General features: G+C 55.9%; 1 long non-coding RNA gene across 1 annotated transcript; it reads left to right on the forward strand.

The window, feature by feature from the left end:
- The first annotated feature begins 2,683 nt into the window (after positions 1 to 2,683).
- On the forward strand, positions 2,684 to 7,896 carry LOC133344146 (uncharacterized). Its single transcript, XR_009755319.1, has 3 exons — positions 2,684 to 3,030; positions 5,347 to 5,453; positions 7,331 to 7,896. It is a non-coding gene; the product is annotated as an uncharacterized LOC133344146 (long non-coding RNA).
- The last annotated feature ends 217 nt before the right edge of the window (positions 7,897 to 8,113 follow it).

Raw genomic sequence — 8,113 nt, forward strand, 5'->3', positions numbered from 1 at the left:
AGCAGGCGCTGTCATTCACCGCTGTTCCACGATCGAAGAGGATCGATTTGATGGAATCTCCGTCCCGGCGGGTCGATGGCTATCGCCCGGTAGGCGTCCAGCCAGGAACTCGCCGCTGTGACTTCGTCACCGAGACGACGTGGGAATAAACAGCCCATTGTGTAAATTGTGAATTGATTTATTGGGGTGAGGTCACGTTAATGATCTGACCAAATGTGTGTCGTTAAGACCCTCCACCACCCAACACAGCCAGACAACCCCCCCCCCCCCTGCACTGAGAGATAGGTGGTGTAACGGCTCAACAATTCATTATCGATTATCCCGCTCACGGGAGCCACGCATCGAACGTGCGACTCGCTGTGTCACGATCGATGATGTCGCGGTGGCTGGCGACGTGTTTGTGACGTGGCCCTCGTGCACCGCGGTGGGCAGCCGCTGGGAAGGCACGCGCACGAGTCTGCCCCGTCACGCGTCTGTCCCCTCCACCTCGACAATAAAGTAAATACACAAACACGTTCGCTTGACACGTCCCATCAGCCGCACGGGTCCTCATCGTCGTCGTCGTCTTGCTGCGAGTGCAGACGTGCGGCAGCGTCGACTCCGCGTGAGAAGTCTCACGAGGGTCATGGAGCAGCCGCAACAAAAACCCCCATACACAGAACGGGGTTCGACTTTCGGCGTCTCATCAGCAGCAGTCAGGCTCGCTTCAACCAACACTGTGGAACTGCCAGACGTCTATAGGCAAGGAGTCTCCCTCGGATAGTCTGTTTATTTATGTTGCTATCTGTAAAACAAATACATACTCGTATCTAGCAGATAAGGGACCTCGCCTACGAACGTCTGGGTGTTCTCAAGCGTTGGTTCAGGCGAGCCTGGCTGCTGGTGATGATGATGACCCTGAATGGCGAAACCCATCCTTGCCTGTAAACGCCCATCATTCACCAGCATTGGTTCAAGAGAGTGTGACTGCTGATGATGACCCTGAATGGCGAGAACCCATCCTTGCCTGTAAACACCCATCATTCACCAGCATTGGTTCAAGAGAGTCTGATTGCTGATGAGATACTGAATGGCGAAACCCATCCTTGCCTGTAAACATCCATCATTCACCAGCATTGGTTCAAGAGTGTGATTGCTGATGAGATACTGAATGGCGAAACAGGTCGAGTTGGTTTCATTCGTACTCGCCTTGAACTAATGCTGCTGAAAGTGTTGCACCCACTTACCGGGAGGAAGAGGCCGTGGGGCTGATGGGATGTGTCAAAAACAACACGTTTGAACGTTTATTATACGGAGGGACAGATCTGGGAAGGTGGCGAATGTGGTGTTGGGGCTGCTGTGCTGACCAGCCACGCGTGGTGACGGACAGCCCCAGCGAGAGGAGGCGGCGGGGGCTGCCTGCTGCAGTGCTTGGCGAGACGATGGTGATGCAGCACGTGCGCTGAACTTCTTTCGCGCCGTACGTAGCCAACCGCGCTAATCGGAGGTGCGGGGGAAGGACAACAAACACGAAACATAAAGCAAGCAGTGATGGATGTGCACCTGTCACACAGTGGATGTTGTTGATATAAAAACGACTTTAAAGAGGCCGACTCTGCGTGCGCGTGTGTGTCTCTTTGTGCGGCGGCGGGGGGAGGGGGTCTCCACTCTTCACCGTGCGGTGTGTTTGGCCGGATACAGTCGAGGGGGCTAAACGGGCACGGGCTGGAGGAGAGAGATGGACTGATTATGGTGCAGAGGGATGTCCATGGAGCTCAGGGGACTTGCCGACGACCCGTATCGGAAGTGTCAAGATCGGCCTCTGTGGAGGAGGTTCGAGAATGACGCTGCTGCTGCTCACAACAACGAGCGGAGCGCCGGGTGGCTAAAGCGCAGCGAGTTGGCGCATCAGCCAGTCTTCTCAGTCGGTCAACCCATGGGCACGCGAGTCTGTTCCATGACCTGCCCGCGGGCCTTCGACACTTCACGTGGTCTCAAAGTGCACCTAACCTGGCACAAGCGCCGTGGTGACGTCACCGTCACTTGGTGGTGAACGGGGCCGCTGTCTGTGTGTGGGGTGAGCGGTCAACGTCGTCACTGGGGAGACAAAGGCGGTCGGACATGGTGCTGGCCACACAACCCCCCCCCCCCCCTTGTGCCGTGTCGGCCGTCATAGGTGCTCGCGAACAACACTTGCTCCAACAGGCCGTTATGTCTACACAGGGGATCTTTGTCTTTGTGTGTGCGGGGGGAGCGGTGGTGCAGCGGTTAGCGCGCTGCGGCACTTCCAATCCGGCGACATGAGTTGGGATCCCGCTCACTGCCAACACCGGTGACGAGTATCTGAACCGGTCCTGGGCCTCCCCTAGGTCGACTTAGCCTCAAATGGCGACCCGGTGCGGTGTGTAACCCTCGCCACTTGGGAGGCAAAGGCGTCCGGGCGTGGTGCTGTGCTAGGTAAGGACCATTGCCTGAAACGTCGCTTTGTCATATATATTTCCTCTCAAGGCCCACACAGTGCTCGTAATGCCGAACGCGTTGAGTTTTCGACAGAGTCGATTCTTGAATCGATTTGCAAATGACTCAGCCACCCCCCCCCCCGCCCCGACAGAGCCACATGGCTCCTCCCAACCCGAGCTGCTGCGGCTGCCACGAGACGCGGTCGTGGACCGGTCCATTTGGGGCCGAGCGGGGGGTGGTGGAGTGGAGGCGATGACGGCGGCGCTTGTGAGGATCCCGCAGTGGCGAGGGCGACTTCCGTGCCAGCCGAGAAGGTGGCGACGCCGATTACCTGGCGCGGTGTGCAGCGAACATCGCCACTGGGGAGACAAAGGCGGTCGGCAGCGGTGCTGGCCACCATCGTCTGCCGTGTCGGCCTTCAGGGCGCTCGCTAGCAGCAGCAGGGGGGTCGTGGTGATTGTGTATGTCATGAGGTTCGTTGTGTGCGCCCCATCGCGTCTGATCTCACAAGCTAAGCAGGCGTGGGCCTGCCCCGCCACCCCGCATGGCACCGGCCGCGGTTCACGACTTGGCCATCGGGGGGCGTTGCGGGTAAGCGGAAGGGATGGTAGTGCAGAGACATCGATTCTTGAATCTATCCGTGCGGAGCTACGCGTAGTTGGCCGGTGTTGTCCCCGGCTCCTCCTGTCCTCCTCAACAGAGGTCGCAAACGGGTTTTGATTCCTTACCCGTACCCGGCCGCACCAGGGCTACCCGTACCCGGCCGGGTACGGGTAGCCGGGTATCGGGTAGGGTACGGGTATCGGGTACCCGGTTGCGACCTCTGCTCCTCAAGCTCCTGCGACGGACATCGGCCGCCGTGCGAGAGAGGAAGAGCCCGCTCAGGGTGACCCACGTGAAAGTGCCTCCGAGTGCCTCTCTCTCTCTCCCTCTCGCGCGCCTCGTCTCGATATCGCTCCATCGCTCACCCTCCTCCTACTCACCCTCCCCCTCCTCACCCTCCTCACCCTCCTCCTCACCCTCCTCCCCCTCCTTCTCACCCTCCTCACCCTCCCCCTACTCACCCTCCCCCTCCTCACCCTCCTCACCCTCCCCCTCCTCCTCACCCTCCCCCTCCTCCTCACCCTCCTCCCCCTCCTTCTCACCCTCCTCACCCTCCCCCTCCTCCTCACCCTCCTCCCCCTCCTTCTCACCCTCCTCACCCTCCCCCTCCTCACCCTCCCCCTCCTCACCCTCCTCACCCTCCCCCTCCTCCTCACCCTCCTCCCCCTCCTTCTCACCCTCCTCACCCTCCCCCTCCTCCTCACCCTCCTCCTACTCACCCTCCCCCGCTCCATCACCCCCCTCCCCCACAGAGCCTCTGCTCCCCGCAAAGCCCCCCCCCCCCCCCCGGAAGGCGGCCTGTGACCCTGCAGACCTCCCCTCCCGCTCGCTGCGTCGTTCCGATCCGCTGACATTCTGAGCCTGAAGGGTTTGGAGTGTGGGAAGAGGGAGGGGGGTGCGTGGGGGTGTGGAGGGGGGGGGGCTGGGCAGTCTGCCCCCCCCCCCCCCCACTCAATCCCCACAGTGATCGTCTCGAGCAAGAGTCGGGAAACTAAATAACAAGAAGAGCCATGTTCTTAGAATTCGGTAAAGAAGCCTCAATATTTAACGAGCGGCAATCCGCGTGAATGCACTCGGCAGCTATCACCATGCAGCGAGGCTCCCCTTGTTGAGCGATCATAATAACACTCGAGATAGCAAAGCCTCTCTCTCTCTTCGATATCGTCTGCTTGTTACTCTTGTGTTGCTTACACTAGCAGCCCGCACGGCTTCGGGACCGTCCGTCCAGGCAGCCAGCCAGCCAGCCAGTCAGCAAAACCTCGTTCTCATATGCATGTGTATGCAGTATGTGATTGTGCTTGTGCGCCACTGTTTGTCTTCGTGTCCGTGCTGGTGATGGTGGCGCCTCTCGTGGCTGCATGGGTGGACGTCTCCCTGCTGCCCCGCCGGAATCACTCGGCATTCATGTCCCCTCCACGTAAAACAAATATATAAATATATTATATAATGACAATATCGTTGTACGTTTTACTATCAATTACTGGAATTGGCCCAACGTCCCAATGATGATAGAACCACAGAGCTGGTGTCAGCTGTGGGGTTTCTCCCGGCGCTCTGCTTCCCTCTCACATGCGCCGGCCCTTTAAGGCCACAGTGTTGTTGTTGTTGACGAATGTGTCGGCTATGTTTCTGTTGGTTGTGCCTTTGCACCACAGCCATCGCAGCATCAGCGTCACCAGATGATTGGTTGAACGAATGTTCGTGGTTGTGGCACGCACTGCCTGCATCACAGCAATGACAACACGTGGCTTTCATCCAGCAGCGGATAGACCATTGCTGCTGCTGCTGCTGATGAAATTGGTGCTGGGTTACATAACACACGCCAACCGGCAGAGCAAGGCCGGATGGGGAGATGTGGGGGTGAGCGGGAGGTGAGCGTGGGGTGCGTGTGGGGTGAGCGGGGGGGGGGGAGTGTGGGGTGAGCGGGGGGGGGGGGAGTGTGGGGTGAGCAGGAGGTAAGCGTGGGGTGGGTGGAGTAAGCGTGGGGTGAGTGGGTTGAGTGTGGAGTGAGTGGGGTGAGTGTGGAGTAAGCGTGGGGTGAGTGGGTTGAGTGTGGAGTAAGCGTGGGTGAGTGTGGGATGCGTGTCGGATGAGCGTGGGGTGAGTGTGGTGTGAGCGTGGGGTGAGCGTGGTGTAAGCGGAGTGAGTGTGGGGTGAGCGTGGTGTGAGCGTAGGGTGAGCGTGGGGTGAGCGTGGGGTGAGTATGGGAGTGATCGTTAATACTTCACGGAGTTCAACTCTTCACCCCTCGCTGTCCTGTGTTAGTATTGCGAGCATGACCATTCACTCCGCTTGTTTACCCAGGACCGCCTCACTCGGCCTCAAAGCTCTTCACCATGAGGGCCCTGCCAAGCGTAGTTCACAGGAGGGAGGAGGGGCGATGTTGCTGCTGCCGCTGCTTCTGAATCCCAGTTGAGTAATTTGCAGTGCGGTGTTTCAGCATTGGGATGTTTGGCAAATACCAAACACATTGTGCGAGCGTGGTTTGTTTTTAGCTGTGGGAGGAAACGCGTGCAGAATTTGGGGGAAAACCTACAACAACCACTGACACACTTACCACTAACTCAGACTCTGCAGAGCACCCCACTCGAGAATCAAACCCAGGCACGTCGCTGTGAGTCACGAGTGTTGCCACTACGTGAACACCTCGTCTCGGGATGTTGGTGGCCGGGTCTGTAGTGCAGTGCGCTAACCACTGTGCCACCCACCGCTCCCCACGCAACGTTGCAGCCTTCTTCATGGATAGCTTCGTGCAGTGGCTTGTAGCCCTCACTGCAGCCTGCACCCCTTTAGTTCTCAATCGGAAAAAATATACAGTACAATGTTTAATATATACAGAGGCTTTGATGAAGCAGTCATTGTACTTACGTGCCCAAGATCCACTTGTGTTTTCGATAATTTACCTTCTAGAACAATCTGTCCGTGTCTCGCACCTCCAGGCGAAGAGCCGCTGGCTTAGTGGAACTCTTCCATCCTCATTAGCAAACACAGAACACCTCCGAGTCGCACTGTCGGCTACGTACGGCGCGAACGAAGTTCAACATGCATGCAATTGACACGGCACTGGCACACAGAACTGTCACGCACACCACTGACACGCACAGCAGTGGCGCTGGGTGTTGCCGCGATGATTGGGAACGCGCCTGCGTGGCAGTGGAAAGACGCGGATGTCGATGTTTAGTCTGTGCCGTGGGGTGGGCAGCAGGGCTGCTCTGCCTAATCGCCTGGGTCATTATAATTGATAATAGTTTAGAGTTTGTAACGCACACATAATTCGTTCCCCCTCCCACACACTATACACAACATGATTCAGAGACCCCCTGACACTAAACACGTGACTTTATTTGCCAGGTTCAGCCCACTGAGCTGTTCGTAGCTGGTTTAACACGGAGACTTTCGCGACCAATATCCATCAGACGTTGTTTTGGGTTAGATCGCGTAAATATGAATGTGCCGTTAAACCCGCCACCACCCGACGCGACCTTTTCCAGAGGCGACCCAGACACGCTGATAGCCAATCGCAGTGCCTCATCTCACCACACGTGAATCATCTCACCACACGTGAATCATCTCACCACACGTGAATCATCTCACCACACGTGAATCATCTCACCACACGTGAATCATCTCACCACACGTGAATCATCCAATCACAATCCACCACTTTCATGTGAAGGGTCTCTATGATTCAGGTGCTGGGCCTTCGGCCTCCTCTCACTGGGCTGCCCATCGCACACCTGCAGTGATTTTGGTCCACTCCACTGCTGGATGGGAGCCCTTCCCGCTTCTGCGCGGGTCCATGAGGGGTTACTTCACCATACTTCACTGTGTTCATGGGTGTTAGCGATTTGACACGGTTAGGTTTGAGTGGGATTGTTATTTTACAGGATTTGTTTTTCTCCAAGTCTCCTTGTGTTTGGTCGCAACGTTTTCGTCGTCACGCTCTTGTTGTCCATCGGTCGTGAAGGTGGCACTATTAGCGGCGCTCCGTTTGTTTTTGAAAATTACGATTTTTACCGTCACGTCACTTTTTGAATTTCAATCGCAGATTTCACCGCGATGTTGCATAAAACCGTGGCTTTACCGCTTCAATTACGCTGAAAATTGGATTAAATGCGTTTGTTTGGGGGCAAATGACACTTTCTATGGGAATTTCAATGAAACAGCGCCCCCTAGTGGTGAAACAGCGCCCCCTGGTGGTGAAACAGCGCCCCCTGGTGGTGAAACAGCGCCCCCTAGTGGTGGGTCTCCACTGGTAAAAAAAAGAATATCTGTCTCTGTCCTCCAGGTCTCCTTCACATCTGGTCCAGGATCGCCACCACCCCCCACACAGAGGCTCCATCTCGTCCCAGGCACCTGCCAATTAGACACCACAGAGAGACACACAGACAAGTCTTCAGACATCTCCTACAATGCCTTGGGGATATACATGGCGACACACACGTTATTACGATCACATTGGCACTCACCGTTTGAAAGTCTTGCTTGTTCCACGTCCCGAGAATTATTGTCCTCGGCTGAGATTCGAACCTTGCACCTCCAGACTGCAGGGTTGTCTCTCATCGCTTGAAGCCACCGCGTCCTCACAGACGCAAGCGGGGCTCCGCACGGTGTCGTGATTGCACTGCGTGCAGCGGTGGCAGTTGTTAGATTGCATAGTGACGTCATCACGCAAATTTTTAATTGCGTGATGATGTCATCACGTAAACAAAAATTCGTAAACAAGTGTGGGAATTGAACCTGGATCGCCGGCTGCAAAAGCAAACCACATTCTCCTCTAGCCCACGAGGTAGTAGCAGATGTTGTAAATGTTCTTGGTTATTAAACCATCGTCGTTTTTCACATTCATTTCGATGTTTTTTTGTAATAATAAAATATTGCATTGTCAAAAAAACATCGATGTTACGGTTTACATTTGTTTTTTTTCGATTCAAGTTAGAAAAACATATTTTAACAAAAATTAATAAAAGAGCGGATTTGAACCTGGGACTTCATGACTGTCAGCCACCGCGTGCTACCCACGTGGCCACCGCATGTTGGTGATGTCACAGGAGGGCCTCACGTGGCTCAA

This window comes from Lethenteron reissneri, chromosome 19 (assembly GCF_015708825.2).
Source record: "Lethenteron reissneri isolate LAM-NWPU_2019-01 chromosome 19, ASM1570882v1, whole genome shotgun sequence".
Taxonomy (NCBI): Eukaryota; Metazoa; Chordata; class Hyperoartia; order Petromyzontiformes; family Petromyzontidae; genus Lethenteron; species Lethenteron reissneri.